The sequence below is a fragment of the Parambassis ranga genome, chromosome 13 (assembly GCF_900634625.1).
Source record: "Parambassis ranga chromosome 13, fParRan2.1, whole genome shotgun sequence".
Taxonomy (NCBI): domain Eukaryota; kingdom Metazoa; phylum Chordata; class Actinopteri; family Ambassidae; genus Parambassis; species Parambassis ranga.
This window is the reverse complement of record NC_041033.1, coordinates 22,745,274-22,761,384: the sequence shown is the minus strand read 5'-3', so window position 1 is coordinate 22,761,384 and position 16,111 is coordinate 22,745,274. Positions and strand designations below refer to the sequence as shown.

The 16,111-nt window shown below is 47.1% G+C and overlaps 3 protein-coding genes across 4 annotated transcripts in view; 1 reads left to right on the top strand and 2 right to left on the bottom strand.

Annotated features, from left to right (window-relative positions):
- LOC114444609 (leucine-rich repeat and fibronectin type III domain-containing protein 1-like protein) overlaps positions 1-8,781 on the bottom strand; it is a 182,498-nt gene extending 173,717 nt beyond the window's left edge. Inside the window, exon 1 of the mRNA XM_028419325.1 lies at positions 8,430-8,781. The gene's annotated coding sequence lies outside the window, so the exon portion shown is untranslated. The remainder of the gene's footprint in view (positions 1-8,429) is intronic.
- Positions 1-16,111, bottom strand: part of LOC114444601 (scavenger receptor cysteine-rich type 1 protein M130-like) — a 902,860-nt gene that overhangs the window by 196,688 nt on the left and 690,061 nt on the right. The window lies entirely within an intron of this gene.
- Positions 1-16,111, top strand: part of LOC114444595 (scavenger receptor cysteine-rich type 1 protein M130-like) — a 493,351-nt gene that overhangs the window by 246,854 nt on the left and 230,386 nt on the right. The gene's annotated exons all lie outside the window — the stretch shown is intronic.

The following is a 16,111-nucleotide window of genomic DNA, read 5'->3' as shown; positions in this document are numbered from 1 at the left end:
CTGATTTTAGAGAGAAAGTGAGGGATGAGTGGGAGGAGGACGAAGAGTGGAGAATGAGGTGGAAGAAGGAGAGATGGCAACGATAAGAAGAAGACACAGAGGAGAAGACAGAACAAATGTCTCCGAGGCATTTATAGGTTCTGCTCAAGCCTATTATTTAACACCTGCTGAGTTCTGGAGAGGAGAGGAAGAGGAGAGGAGGAGGAAGAAGACTGGGACTGAGGATCAGTGGCATAACCAAACCTTGCATCACCAACAGTATGTGAACCTTAAGAATTAGCAATTTATTGATGCCAAAATTGTTCAGATGTGGTTGTAAAATAAATGGAAAATGACATTTAGAACATGTTTAGTCAAGGCTGATAGTCACAACGTGTGTTTGTGGAAGTGCATAAAGAACAAGACAAACAAATAGTAGGTGCTATTCATCAGGCTGGAAAAGGTCACACAACCATCTGTAAAGAGTTTGGACTCCACAAATCCACAGACAGATTGTGTGGACAGTTGAGACCAGAATAGAATTATATGGCTTAAATGAGAGGACCAATGTGGGGAGAAAGAATGACACTGCATTCCCCTAAATAAATCTAGCATCTGTAAACACGGTGGTGGTAGTATCATGGTGTGGGCCTACACCAGGAACTAAAATGTCGTAGAAGCAGATGTTTTGGGTCAAACGTATGTAGAAATATAGAACATTATACAGGGCAGCACTGGGATGTTTTGCTGGTAATACAATGTGACCTTGCTAGCTTTGAAACTCATAACGTGTTTAATTCATTTATTTAAAACAACTGCACCATAATTCACATCAGACATGAAACAATGAAATGTTTCAAGTCAAAGAACAAAACAACACAATGATCGTTGTAATCACAGCAGCACCAGGTGGCCTCTTCACTTGGAGTGTGATGCTCATGCAACTTTGGAGAAATCAGCAGTGAGGTGCATTTTAATAACATGAAGCCTGGTGCTGGTGCAGGAGTGAATTCAGAAAGACATGTGCACCCTTTGGAAGAAACGTTCTAGAATTCTACAAGTCAAACTATTAGACCTCATTTGGTGTCTGTGACTGATATATGTGGGGGGGGGGGCAGTGCAGCACACAGGAGAAATCAGGTTTCACAAGAACATAGAACGATGCCGTGTGTGTGCACATACTGTGTTTGATGGACAGTGAAATGGAGGGTAAACCTACAGAGGCTTCACCTTACTGCAACCTCCATCTGCCTCTCTCTCTCACACACACACACACCGCTCTGCAACAAACATGTATTTTTATCAGTAAAATTCTTTTAATCTCTGGCTCTGAATGGCCAGCAGCGACAGGGCCTTAACACCACATGACAGACAAACAGGGCAGCATCAGGAGGTCTCTACATGAAGCGCACTGACAGCCATCGGGGACACAGTACACTGATATCATGAGGTAGGTTTCTAGCTACTAAGACAGATTGTATTCACATATATTAAAGTCTATAAAGAATCAGAAAATGATTAAACCCACCAGAGACCTAAACTGAAATACATGAAGCAACATGCTTGATCAATGACTCAATACATGCTGGAGATAACGTCCTGCACCTTTTTATTTTTTTTCCTACTCTGAACACACGCACCCACAACGGACGCACAGTTATTGTGTTCATTTCTCCTAAATCATACAACGCCATCCATCAGCGAAGTGTCAGGTATGACCTTCGGTGATGAAAAAGAGAAGGAGGGAGGCAAACAGAGAAATATACGTCGAGTGAGAGTGATCAGCAGAAGGGCCGTGAGCTGTGATGAATATCAGATCCCGATCCTGCTGAGATTAGCATGAAAACCATATTGAATTTACACTGCAGTTGTGCCCGTCATGTGTCCTCATGCTGCCAGTCCTCTGGGGGGGGTCTGCACCACGTTGGCTCATATTCAATTTAAATTTCACACATTTTACTAGTTTCTCATTAATCCCTCAGCTGTCAGCTCACACGTAACGACTCCGGCGGCAGGGCGGAGCAAAGAAACCACCCCGTGTTATCTCCTCTGAGCCTTTAATTCAATTCAAACGGGATCTTTGTGGTCCTATGAGGGAATCTCATTTCAAACAAGGACACAGTAAACACCACCCACTGCTGGTCATCAATGTAAACACAGATCCACCATTTAACCAGTACAACAACTATTAAGGACGTACAACAGCCACTAGGACTGAGCCGGTGGATAATATCATTTATAGTGATGGGGGCAACACCGGAGCATCTATCTGAAGCACTAACACAAGCAGCGACAGAACGGGAACTCCAGAGGGGCAACAGCAGCAACACTATGCAAACACCGACTCCTGAACATGGGAAATGTTGGATAATTAGGCTATATATATATTTTATGCTGATCTATGGTATTTGCAGAATGTTAAAAAACCTCAACAGTGTAAACCAAACTAAACCAAAAACCATGAAAACCACTATAAAGATCATGTGAACTGCAGTGTGTGTTTGTACGTGTACAGTAGTTAATCTTGCTTTTATTCTCTCTATTAGGCAAAGAAAGAATGCACTTCCTTATTTGGGCAAAAAATGTAGGTCACACGTCTGTGGTCTATTTAGAAAAGTGTCAGAACAACTATTTTTTTTGAGAAAACCATTTACAAAAATAAACTGGAGATGAATTGTGAGAGGGAGAGGTGAAGAAGAGGAGGAGAAGAAATACATTAACACCTAATCACAGTATGTGTGGCTGGTGTCACATCATGTATCATGTATTTATTTTATGGTGTGTGTTTTCATTCCGTTGTGCCATGGAGTTCAGTCAGGTTACACGTTTTCATGTCAAAGACCATTCCAAAGTGTCAAAGATAATCCACAGTTCTTAATAGGGACTGTTCCAAGTTATTTAGGTTCATATAGCTGCAGCACCACCTCACATGATGTCTGCTTAGAAGATGGAAACAACATGAAGTTTTTCGATAAGAAGCAGCTCCTGAGGGTTGCAGAGTGAGAGTTTAGATAGTATAAATGTCTACATGTACTGCATCACAAGGAACAGAAAGCAGGAAGAAAACCACAGATCGGGTGGTGCGGGCGGCTGCCTGGGTAGATGGATGGACAGATGGATGGGGAAGCAGATGGGTGAATAGATGGAGGGATTGGGGGTATAGCTCTTGGTTGGGAGATTAAGCCACAGATTAATTCTTTAACCAGACAGGACACTGAAATTTCCACTGGGATGCAAATCACACATCATGATCTGAATATCTGTGAAGGCCTCTTACCTGCTTATCTGTCACTGGAGAGGGGGTGGTGTTACGTAACGCTCCCTTACTGGATAAAAACGCTAACACTTCTGGAATTACATTGAAAGATTTTCTGAGGGGAAACATTTCCGCATGACAGCTTGCAGAGATCAAAACAGCCTAATTCACAGAGCAACCAAATAACTTCCAACTTTTCTTTTTTTTTTTCAACAAAGCAAACCTCAAAGAAAATTAGAACTTGTTCCGACAGTTATGTTTTGCAGCTGCCATGCAGCAGAGAGGTCTAATCATAGACTGGCTAACATATAAAACATCGACGTCAGACAGCACGGCCCGATTCCATCTATATCTCTTTATTTTGTTGACGTGTAGGCACGTTATTTTCCAGCAGCTTTAATTTTAATTTTTAATTTTCAAAGCTATCTTGCACACTTTTGATATTTTTCCCCATCTACTTTAGCTTCCAGGTCTGGGTCTCTATTTGACAACATATACATCCCTGTAAAGATTAAGATTAGTTTATTAATCCCCGTAGGGAAATTACACACAAAGGGTTATCCTCTAAATAATCAATGTATGATCTGAAGCTAGAACAATTACGCAATGAATGGAAGGTTTGACATGTTAGTCTGGACCATTGACAGTAAAAACTATGGACAGAGCTTCCGTGACGTCACCCGTTTGTTTCTGAAGAGCCGTTCTGAGGCTCGGTGGGAGGTTCCAGGGTGTTGATGACCGCCGCCATGTTGGCAGCGTCACGTCCACCAAAACTCCAAATATGGACAAAGAGGGGGAGCACGAGCGGGGTTTAGGGGGGCGGGCGATCATGGAAGCAGGAAACTCACGCTGTGATACGTCAACTGTCTGTCACTCAAGCGGCAACGCCCACAATTATGCGTAATTTTAAGTCCGAATACAATTGAAACGAGTGAGTTGTAAAATAATTCACCCCCCGTACAATCAACACTAGAAGAGAACCTATCATCTGAGACCAGAGTGGTTTTTTGTACCAGGCTGTAAACATGTTCTTTTCTGCTGTGAAGTCGGACATTTTATCATGGGAGTCTATGGGAAATGACTCGCTGCTGGAGCCAGCCCCCAGCTGTTGCGGCGTGAATTACAAGTTTTGACACTTCCGCATGGGCTTCCACTTTGAGCCCTGAAGGTTGCCGCTTGGTCTGGACACAGGAATGTTTTCAGCCCATTTCGCACTGGGTTGTCCATTACATGTCAGAATATATTGATTGAATCCTCACAGACAATCAATCAATATTGAACTATGGTACATCGATGGTTTAAACTACAGTTAGTAATTTCTTAGGTTCAGATCGCTCTAGATAAGGTATCAGCAATGGGCCAAAAGAATCTCATATCAGCAAACTTCCAATATGGCGCTCAGTGTGTGCTTAGCGTTAGCTCCAAAGCAAAATGCATATAACATCCCAATTTTCTTTCTAATGACATTTTACCTGTACATAGTTATGGGCTGTATTGCAGAGGGTTCTGGAAAACACAGCAGGAAGTGTGTCATGGGTAGAGCACTGCAGGACATCTAAGTGGTGCTCAGGAGGAGGTGTGGAGGTGGTTATGTCCCCCTCACTCCTTCTCTCCCTCTCTCTGCTAATGAGAGGTAGAGCACAATATAATGCTTCCAATATGAAAGAACACACAACACAATTCCAGTCTATTATAACAGGCTTTGCCACCTGGTCTGACTGCTATTTTGCATGCCTGGATCCTGTCTGCCTGTTGCTTCTATAATCCAGCCTGTCTCATGTTTACAGTATGAGTAAGACGTGAGTGCAGTCTGCCTGTCTGCCTGCCTCCTTTTTCCAGTCTGTCCGGCTGGATTAAAACTCCTGATGCAAAAATCAAACCTCTCTTAATAAAATATTTTCACAAACATAACAATTTTCAGGGCTACACTGACCAAAACATCCAACTTCCACAAGCCGGCAAAAGCTAAACTAGAACTAAATGTTTTTCTTCCCATTTCCTTGAAGCGCTCTCAGCTTGTGTGTCCAAGACTTTGAAATCACCACAACTTAAAACGCAGGTTCAGTTCTCCGAGGTGCTGAGATTGTCTCGGGGCAATGCTTACTCATGCACCAGCCGTAGTTCAGGAACTGAACACAGACACAAGACACTGCAGGCTGTTCAGGAATACAGCTTTAGACAGCTCACAGTGAAACACACCTATCTCTCCTTGACCATCATGTTAAGATGGAAACACTGGGAACAAATGATGACTCCATCCAGCACAGATAATTATGAAGAGGGGGCTAAAAATATCATCTGGATAATAATTATCAAGATAAAGTCAGGATTAATAACATGTCGGCCACATTTTGTTACATTTTAACAATAATTTAGATTGATCCACCTTATTGATCCCGCAAGAGAAATTGTACTCTCTTCTTAAGTGACTCTGTCCAGAGGAAGGTCAAAGGTCATATACAGTGTCTGTCAGAATCTGTATTCCATCTCATGTGACAGTGAAAGGTAAACCCTTATAGAGCTGCATCCTGACACAGACACTGGGCTGTTTATGTACTAATCTATATGAGCCGCGTTTACTTAACATCTACACTCAGCTGAGCTGAAAAAGGTTCTGAGATCAGCTACTCGTGATGCAAACGATGTCAAGACACAACCAACTCTGTCAGACCACTCACAACAAACAAAACCTAAAAACACACCAGAGTCTGCCTCAGTGATTCACTTATCTACCACATCCCAACAAAACATTGTCCAGTACAATGTAAACAGTCATTTGACCAATAAGAAACGTCCCCGCTCTGTTCTCTGTACCTACAATGGCTGCTGGGCTACAAGCTCAATATAAAATTCAAGATACATCTCATGCATGTAAATTTGTTGTTACCACAATTATGGTTGCACGTTCAAGCATTCTGTCTGCACCGGGCTCTGGACACACGCTCACACTGGGTGATGATGTTTAATGACACTGATGTGTTCCTCAGAAACCGTGACAGGTGTTCTCATGGGGTTCAGTGGTTTGAAGATCTTAGACCATGACTGCAATGCTGTGTGTGTGCGAGCTTCTACAACAGAATATTTCAATGAGACACTAACGGCTCTCTGGATCCCCCATTGAGCTGAAATTATGTGGGAACTCTCTGGAGCACTGGTGCCATATTGGAGCTCTCCATGCTTCAGCTCACAGTGGAACTGTCATTATGTAAGAACTCTCAGTGTATGGAGCCAAACAGGGCTCATACGTGTTGTTGACTTGAAAAAATAAAATTCATTCAAACACTAAAACTTTATGTTTTGATGTTTGATTGATTTTTTCAGTTCAATATTTTTTTAAATTAAATTGTTTATTTCAGTTTTCATTTCAATTAATATTTTCATATTTACCATTTTATTTTTTCAGTTTCAGATTTGTTGTTTTCAGATTCAAATCAAATGAAGGCACCATGGCCGAGCTAAGGCCTCAGCCCAGAGCGGGCTCTGCCTCAGCAGTCCACACCACTGGCCCAGCCCACCCCAGCCCACCCCCACAAAACTGAGGCCAAAACCTCAAAGGTGGAAAAAGGAGAGGCGAAAGTGAAGAAGAGATTTGAACCTGAAGAAATAAGATGTGAAACTAAAAATATGATGTGGCTCCATATGTATGAAGCCAGATCAGGTGACAGCAGTGTGATCCTGTCATGTGACTGCTGCAGTCCCCGGCCTGTTCTGGCGCTGTCCGAGGTGCTGACAGGGCTCAGCTGATGCAGGGTCTGAAGCCAGACCTGCGCCCTGATGGAAGCCATCGGCCGCCTTTATCACGTTCTTTATGCAGATTGACTGAAGCTATCTTTGGCCTGCCTGGCTCCTGGCACAGACTCCCCTCTGACGGGCTCTTTCCTGCATTGATTTCATGAAAAATACTCTGATACCAGAATTCAGCCTAGTTTAAGATTTTTCTTTTAGCAAGAATCTGCAGAATGGACAATACATGACATGCAACATATCATGGGAGCCTTCCTCTCCTCTGTCTTTATCTCATTTTGCATGGCTACTTTAAGCTCCCTTGTCCTCCCCTGTTCCCTCTTTCCTCCCCAGACTTGTCCCTTCTCCTCTTCACCTTCCTCCACTCTTGTGTTCTCATCTCTTGCCCTCCTGCATAATAGATGAGTCTGTAACGCCAGTCAACTGGAGCGGCATGATGAGGCAGCTTTAGAGAGGGAGAGAGAGGGGGAGAGAGGGAGAGAGGGAGAGAGAGGGGAGAGAGAGAGAGGGAGAGAGAGGGTGAGAGAGGGCAGAGAGAGAGAGAGAGAGAGGGAGAGAGAGGGGGAGAGAGGGAGGGAGAGAGAGGGGCAGAGAGAGAGGGAGAGGGAGAGAGGGAGAGAGAGGGGGAGAGAGAGAGAGGGAGAGAGAGGGAGGGAGAGAGAGGGGCAGAGAGAGAGGGGGAGAGAGAGAGGGGGAGAGAGGGAGAGAGGGAGAGAGGGGGAGAGAGGGGGGGAGAGAGAGGAGAGAGAGAGAGAGAGGGAGAGAGGGAGGGAGAGAGAGGGAGAGAGAGGGAGAGAGAGAGAGAGGGGGAGAGGGGGGAGAGGGGGAGAGAGAGGAGAGAGGGGGGAGAGAGGGAGAGAGAGGAGAGAGAGGGGGAGAGGGGGGAGAGGGAGAGAGAGGGAGAAAGCTCCCCTCAAAATGGGTTCTGTGCCTGCGCGCGAACGGACGCATCCCCAGCGCACGCACACGCACACATTCCCACACAGGCACGGCGTAACGGGTGGAGGGTGGAAGTGAGGGTGGAGGGTGGAGGGTGGGGTGGGTGTCCAAGCCGTGCCAAAAACTGTCCATAATGACCAGCAGGGAGCTGCGCCGCGCGCACGGGCGTGCCGTTTTTAACCACTTGGAGACCTCTGAATAAACCTGTGCGCAGAGAACAGAGTCCAACAACATGAAGAGCAGCCACACACCGGGAGAGGTGGCGGCGCAGACTCACACTCCAGCGTGATTCATTTCCTGGGCACTAAGAATAAAACTGCTGCTGGCACCGAGCGGAGCCTGGCGTCCCCGCACAGAGCCTGGCGTCCCCGCACAGAGCCTGGCGTCCCCGCACAGAGCCTGGCGTCCCCGCACAGGGGGACAAAACGCGCCGCATAGCAGAGCTCGGTCCGCCATCTCACACACCCTGCAACATTAACAGCCAATCAATCAGCCAATCAATCAGCCTCACCTTCATCGATCTGCGGCTCCTCTCCTCCTGTCGCGTCTTCTTTCTCCCAAATCTTCCTCTGATTATCCGTCCGGTAAATCACACCGAGAAGCCCCAAAACGAGCCTTCTGCTCGGGCTTATCCACAACTCCTGCTCGGCTCTCCGGCGCACTCCTTCCTCCACGAACGCACACACGGGGAAGCAGATCTTGGTAGTTTTCTGGGGCTGTGTGAGTGTGTGTCTGTGTGTGTCTGTGTGTGTGTATGTGCTGAACCGGGCAGCGGCGGAATTGCCGGAACAGACGTTCTTGCAGTAAAAAGGAGGAGAACCGGGAATCCAGGTGCGGACTGTCTCACTGTGCCACCCCGCGAGAAGCACTCACAGATCCCCGCTGAAGGAGGGGGGCTGGGTGGGTCACAGCCTCCACAGCCCGGTTACCCCAGTAACGTATTTAAAGTAACATGGACGTTGGAGCTCGTGCCGGATCCAAAGTGTAAAATCCACGAGCCGCTCCGGTCCCCAGCAGAACCTACACCCACCAACACTTTATCCGCAGGTGTGGCCCGTCTGACGGATAAAACACTCGGGGAACATTCCGGTGATGTGCGCGGTGTCTCCGGGTCCGGGTCCGGGTCCGGGTCCTCCTGCAGGGCTGGCTGTCCTCTCCTCCTCTCTGAGCGAAAATGGGGGGGGGATAATTAAATCCTGGTCCGGCCGCTGTTACCGGGTCCGGGCGGTGTCCAGCTCCGTTCTCTGCTCATAAATCACGCAGACTGATAATCCAACGTCTCCGGGGCGGGGGAGGAAACACTTTTCAGGGACACGGCAGCGAGGGCTGGAGCGCTGCGGAAGCTCGGCGGACCCCGCAGCGGGCTCTGCAGACTGGAAGCCGCCTGTGTTCAGAGGAAAGGAACCAGCCCACCGGCGGAGAGACCGTGATAATCCTCGTGCAAAGCTCACATCGTCACATCAGACCTCCTTCTTGGACCGGTACAATCCTCCGTGTCCTCCGGAGCCGCGGGTCCTCAGCTGATTTAAAGGTTCGGAGCCCTCGGAGAAGTTTGAACCAGCGCGTGCTTCCGAACGCTCGCGGACCGCTGCAGGTGCACAGGGGACGACTGACGTCAGAGGGAGGGGCAGCAGGGGCCAAGAGGCGCTAACAGCAAAGGACACGCCCACAATCCAATCAAACCAATCAATCAACATATCAACCAATCGATCCCACCCATAGATGGACAGAACGAGTTTCTTCTTCTGTGGTCGCCTCTAAAAGTTTTTTCTTTCTCAATCACATGACATTGAAGTTACACAGCTGACGTCACAGCTGTTACACCTAAAATAAAACCAATAAATGACTGAAGAGACTGAAGGAACACTGATCGTTGCAACCTGACGCCTTTAATGGTTAATGCTTAAAACAAAGACACTTACATCACTTCTGTTTCTACCTAAAACATTTACATGTCTATATATATGTGCTGAGCGATGATCAAACGTGTATATTTCCTGTATAAAGATGGAAATAAATGATTCACTATTACAGAAACGTTGTGTTTGCTTTACGTCCTGAACTGTCCCAGTGATCAGGTACATCAGGAACCCTGATTCTCAGTGCTGGGTTTGCAGGGATCACTGCAGACAGTAAACAAGATGGCCACTCCTGTAGTGAGAACACAGGTGTGTACAGAAAACATTTCTGATTTAGTGGAGACAGACTTAACCAGACCCATAGCTGAGTTCTGATCAGTGTTACCAGAGCAGCTGAAGAACTTCATACCTCTGATGTTAGCATTGTGTCACTGCTGATCACATTCACTCCTCTAAAGGACAGAAAGGACACAGTAATGTTGTCATGTTTGCATCCAACCAACATCGCTTTCATTAGCCTGGATCTGGTGCAGGCCCCATCAGTGATATAAAGTGAACTTTGCAGAAGGAGATATTTGGGCCCAGCCTTTCAGAGTTAGCTTTCAGAGAGGAGAAGATTATGACATTTTTAAAGGATGTGATATTTTTAACCCAGGAAGAACTCAGACTGAGCAGGGGTGTTGGTGAGGCGTGGAGAGCGCTGAGGTGGCGGCGGGGCGGCTGTGAATCAGAATTAGCAGCGTCGGAGCGTCAGACGTGGCCTGGATGCTGAATATGGCATCGCTGTGTAAGTGGAGACGTGCTCCGCATGACACCAGCAATACAGTTAACCTGGAGGAGCCACACAGCAACACTAATGAAGACACACACACACACACACACACACACACACTTTTACAGCCAGGAGTGGAGGCATGCTGGGAAAAGTTAACTCTGTAATAATGAACGCTGTGAATGGGTGGAGGGATCATGGGAAATTCCTTCTAAATAAAGGAAAGAGAGGGACCACACACACACACACACACACACACACACACAGCACAATCTGTGACCTACATGCACACACGCCTCATAGATTAACATGATAGATTTAAAATATCAGGGAAGACTGATGAACGCTGAGACCCCCCTCAGATACCTCCAGCGTTCACACACACACACACAGTTTGATCAGGTTTAATCCTGGAAGCCCCATATGGAAGATTTTCCCGCTGATGATTTCCCGTTCAACCGCATAAAACCTTCTGAAATAATGTTCCATTAAAGCCCAGGAGAACGCTGAGCGTTCAGCTCATAAGAACAGCAGCTGATTTCACAGATAGCGCTGAACAGGGAAATGAGCCGCTCGGCTGTTTGGGTGAAATGAAAGCCTCTGTAATCTCTGCACATAATGGCACAGAATTGAAAACCAGTGGTCTGCTGTTTGCTGCTGAGAGCCGCTGGAACAAGAGGCACATGTGGTCTGTCTAAGTGAAATCTGTTCAACGGACGGGCCCGTCAGAACGAGTCATTTCAGAGGCGATTATTCAGATCCAGAGCCGTGACATGACGGATTCAACAAAATACAGTAACACTCGCTCAGAGCTCAGCGCCTCAGTCCTCCGTCTCATTATGCTTCATCTTTTGTATCTTGTAGTGTAAATGTGTCTTTATACACAGTAAGATCTGTGGCTTCTGTCGGAACATTTATAAACGAGTTCTTTTCTGGTAAATTTGCCAATTAAGCTTCAGAAAATGCCGATTTTTGCTCTTGAATTTGTGAATGTTTTAAGAAACTTCCAATTTTCAGCTCTCTAAAAATGTAAGTTTGTGATTTTATTTCCCAGAAATTGAAAAATTCAGCATTAGAAATGTCTGAACTATACAGATTCAGCTAGCTTCAAATACTACACCCCATGCTCCCTCATCTGCCATCAGCATGAACAACTTACAGCTGAGTGTTGGACTTTTAGGGCCCCTTTCATGAGAAGAGGAATAAGGAGGTGCAGAGCGGAGGTACCGGTCTGGTACCGGGCGGCGGCAGCTGGTGGAGTCTGCAGTCCCACCCTGATGGACCGTCACATCACCTGTAACCTGCTGTTCAGGCTGTAAACACACATATTTTATTGTCTGACAACAAATCCAGTTCATCCGTTGTCTTCCTCAGGAGGACAGAAGACACTTTCTATAAATACATTACGTATGCAGCCGGACCAAAGGCCGAACAGCCACACTCAGTTCAGGAGGCGCAGACAGAACACATCATTCATTTATGATGTAATTACATTTTTTGTTGTTTGCAGTTACAACAGTGCTTAATAGAAAAATTCTGCACTTCACCCAATTTTTAATTTGGTTAACAAGTGATGAAGCAGCTTCCATCTCAGCCGCCCTCAGAGAAATCATCTGACGCCATGAATCTGAAAGAAGCTTTCATTAGAGCGCCTCTGCAGGCCTCTGGCTGCTGGATCCCTCAACACCAGAAACACCAGAAACACCAGGAAGGTTTTTTTCTTAGCGTGTCCTGAACATAGCATCATTAATAAAACAACATGTATTTTCATGTCAATACAAAATAATCACCAGGCGGTTTGGAGGACAACAAACCAGCCGGGTTCAGCTGGATTAAGCGTGGACACGCGTGTGTGTGATAGCCAGATATGAACAGACCTGTACCAAACTGCAGCCCAGCACCTCAGAATAATGTGTTCAGACATGTGCTTACACTCAGCGACGTTTCTGTCAATGCTGCGTTGCCCCAGAATTGCACCAGGAGTGTGTTTTCTGTCAAGTTGTTACATGACAACAGAACAATATTCTATTTATTGTGTGTGACAGAGCGAGGATGATTTTATTCAGTTTGAGCCCTGGGCTTAAAAATTTAACAGCTGCTGCTTCATTCAAGATTCCAGCTTCATGAAAACCTCAACGCAATTCATGCGACTCATGAATTATGGAGAAAACAAACTATTATGTGTGCACAGGAAGCACACAGACAACAAGTGTCGCGGTTCGGGAGCAGCGTGGCATGCTGAATGGTGATAGAACCGACCTGCATTCAGGCGGCGTGCTGCCTTTTCATCGGGGATGGCTCAGCCAGGTGTCCGTCATGCAGAGAGAGGATATTTGGACTCGATGGACTGGTGACCTTTGTAGCCTGTCATGGCCTCGCTCTCTGCTCTGCAGTAAACCAGACACAGACATGTAGATGGCCTCTCCCAAATTAGAGCCCAGCAGCATCTGATGTTTTCTGACAAAGCAGCCACCAGCTGCTGCCGGCGCTCGGCTTCCCTGCAGGCGCCCCTAACAGCCCAGATGTTACAGAACCGGCTGCTGGTTCGAACCCCTGTGTGACCCTGATGACCTGAACGGAGCCATCATCCCGAGTCTGAGGACACAACAGTACGCTCAGCACGCACAGTCATCAGGTGTGCACACACGTATCATTCACTGGTGAACACTAATCAAACTGTGATTGGTTGAATCCTCCTGTTGTTGGTGTCACAGCAACAGACTGACCTGACTCATAATGAACACGTCTCGTCAATGATCCATTATTATGCATTTCACTTCAGTTAGCATATAATCTATAATGTCTGACGCTCGTTAACATTCATGAGACATTAGGATTCACATGAGGCTGAATGTTTTATGAGGGATGACACAGTGCATTCTCATCATAGCTGCTCATCAGTATGCACAGTTCCACTAAGTGGTTTTTTCATATTTAAACTGGAAATGAGATTGATACTTGGTGCTGGAATGTAAAGTTTGGGCAGAAAGTCTCACGAACCTGCAGGCGGACATGTTCAGACGCACGTGCACTGAAGCTGTGAGGCAGCTGGATTCTTCTGCACCAAAGTCTGGGTGAAGCTGTCGACTCTTGATTCTGTGGACTCTGCCGCTTCCTTTAGTGGACTCTGCTGCTTCGTTCTGTGGACTCTGCCGCTTCCTTTAGTGGACTCTGCTGCTTCGTTCTGTGGACTCTGCCGCTTCCTTTAGTGGACTCTGCCGCTTGGTTCTGTGGACTCTGCCGCTTCCTTTAGTGGACTCTGCCGCTTGGTTCTGTGGACTCTGCCGCTTCGTTCTGTGGACTCTGCCGCTTCCTTTAGTGGACTCTGCCGCTTCCTTTAGTGGACTCTGCCGCTTCCTTTAGTGGACTCTGCCGCTTCGTTCTGTGGACTCTGCCGCTTCGTTCTGTGGACTCTGCCGCTTCCTTTAGTGGACTCTGCCGCTTCGTTCTGTGGACTCTGCCGCTTCCTTTAGTGGACTCTGCCGCTTCGTTCTGTGGACTCTGCCGCTTCGTTCTGTGGACTCTGCCGCTTCCTTTAGTGGACTCTGCCGCTTCCTTTAGTGGACTCTGCCGCTTCGTTCTGTGGACTCTGTTTCTGTGGACTCTGCTGGCCTTTATATGTGTGCATGTCAACACGTTAGCTGGTTTCAATAAAAGCTCACATTGTCCTCCACAGACATGCTAACTGCTACTAGCTGAGCTTTCTAAGATCCCACCATTCATGTTGTGTGTTTCATCTTTGATCTGATTGGTTACATTTATCAGACAGTTGATCCAATCAGCTGCCAGGTGAACTCTTGTCCCTTACAGTTTGCTGTGGGACTGAACATCGTCCAGTTACAACAGATCGCAGCATGGCTGATACAGTCATTCCATTAAACAGATGATGGTCTGACTCCTGTTGAGACTGGAGAGGTGAGAACAGGTAGGAGGTGAGAGGAGAGATTTTATAGCAGGTGACACGAACAAAGGCCGTCAACACTGTTAGCCCAGCTTTATCTGGGAGCTGCTGTAACTCATTGTTCAGTCTCTGTACACAGTGGGAGGGGCTTCTCACCCTCAGCGGCAGCCATCTTGGACACCCAGTGGAATAAAGGGGTGTGGTGCTGGTGATACAGCCTGACGTCGCTCCGTCATGTGGTCTGCTGGGGGAAAGCTGCTCCTCTGTGTTCTGGTTGCTGCAGTCACAGTTCCTCCAAAATGTAAACATGACTCATGTCTTCGTGGCGTGGAGAATGACGGCATTTCTGCGATGAAAAGGCTTCGAGAGCTCATCGATGTGTCACAACTGGGAGGAAGAAAGAGATGCAACAGTGGAACATTAGATCCGCCGAGACGTGGCTTCTCTCGTTTTCTCTTCGTTTGGCCGACGCAACAAAGCAGCTGCTGGCATAAATTATGGAGGAGAAGGGAAACCACTGGAATTTTAATCTGCATCATTTGGCGCTTCCACCTACTCTGACAAATTCAAAAGATCTGTGGCAGGAGGAGGGAGCAGCTTCAGAGACTGAGTACTGAGAGATCCCTCAGCCGGACTGGAGTCAGACATTATTTTGGAACCGAAACATGTGCGAGCGTTAACCCTTTCTCTCCATCTGACTCTCTTTCTCATTAAACCCACCCTGCACTCACCCCTCCTTGTCTCGCTCTGCCTGCGACCTCTGCTCACACTCTGCCTTCTGTTAACCCCTCGTGTGTCTGTCTGTGCTTCATTCTTTCTCTCCCGTCATTGCTGTGAAACACATGGAGGTTGGCGGCGCTCCTCTGGATGTCACTGTGTGGAATAAGTTAATGCATAAACGGCTTTAATTAAGCTGAATAAACCAGCAGACACGGAGTTAATCAGTTCAGCGACTGCTGACTGCTGAGGCCGTGACATCAGCCTGTATGTGGCTATTTTGCCTTGTTATAATAAACACATATTATTTCTGCTCCTGGGCTGAGACGTGTCCTGAAGGAGGAGCGGTGCCCCCGGGGCAGACCAGCGGATCTGGGATCAGGCAAAGCAATTAAAGTGACAAAAATATCAGGGCGCTCCGAGGTGTCACGCTCCGCCGACCCGGGTCAACAGCCTGTTGGCAGGACACTGAAAATGTTATTAAAGGTTTCACCCTGATGAAGTTAGCTTCTTCATTAAAACTCCTCATCACCTTCATGGCTGCGGCCGCCTGGAACCTTCTGTCTTGACCTCCCCCTCAGGTTTTCCTTGTCACTTCTCTGACTTCATCGTTCAGGCCTCACCTGCTCCTCAGTCTCTCTCCCTCCATCCCTCTATCTGCCTCTAATCCCCTCCTCTTCATCCTAAACGTTACCTTCCTCTGCCGTCGTCCTCCCGGCCTGCTGCAGAGAGCTGAGCAGCAGGGAGAGGAGGAGTGAGAAGCCTGAATCCAAAGTTTCTGTATCTCTCCTCTCTGAAGGGCCTGATGATAAGGGAAGCATTACAGAGGAGGATGATGGGTAATTATGCTGGTCTGGAGATATACTCGCCTAATCTGGCCGCTCGCTCCCTCTTCATCTCTAATTCTTTCTGTCTCTACATTTCTGCCACTTTAGTCTCAGAGT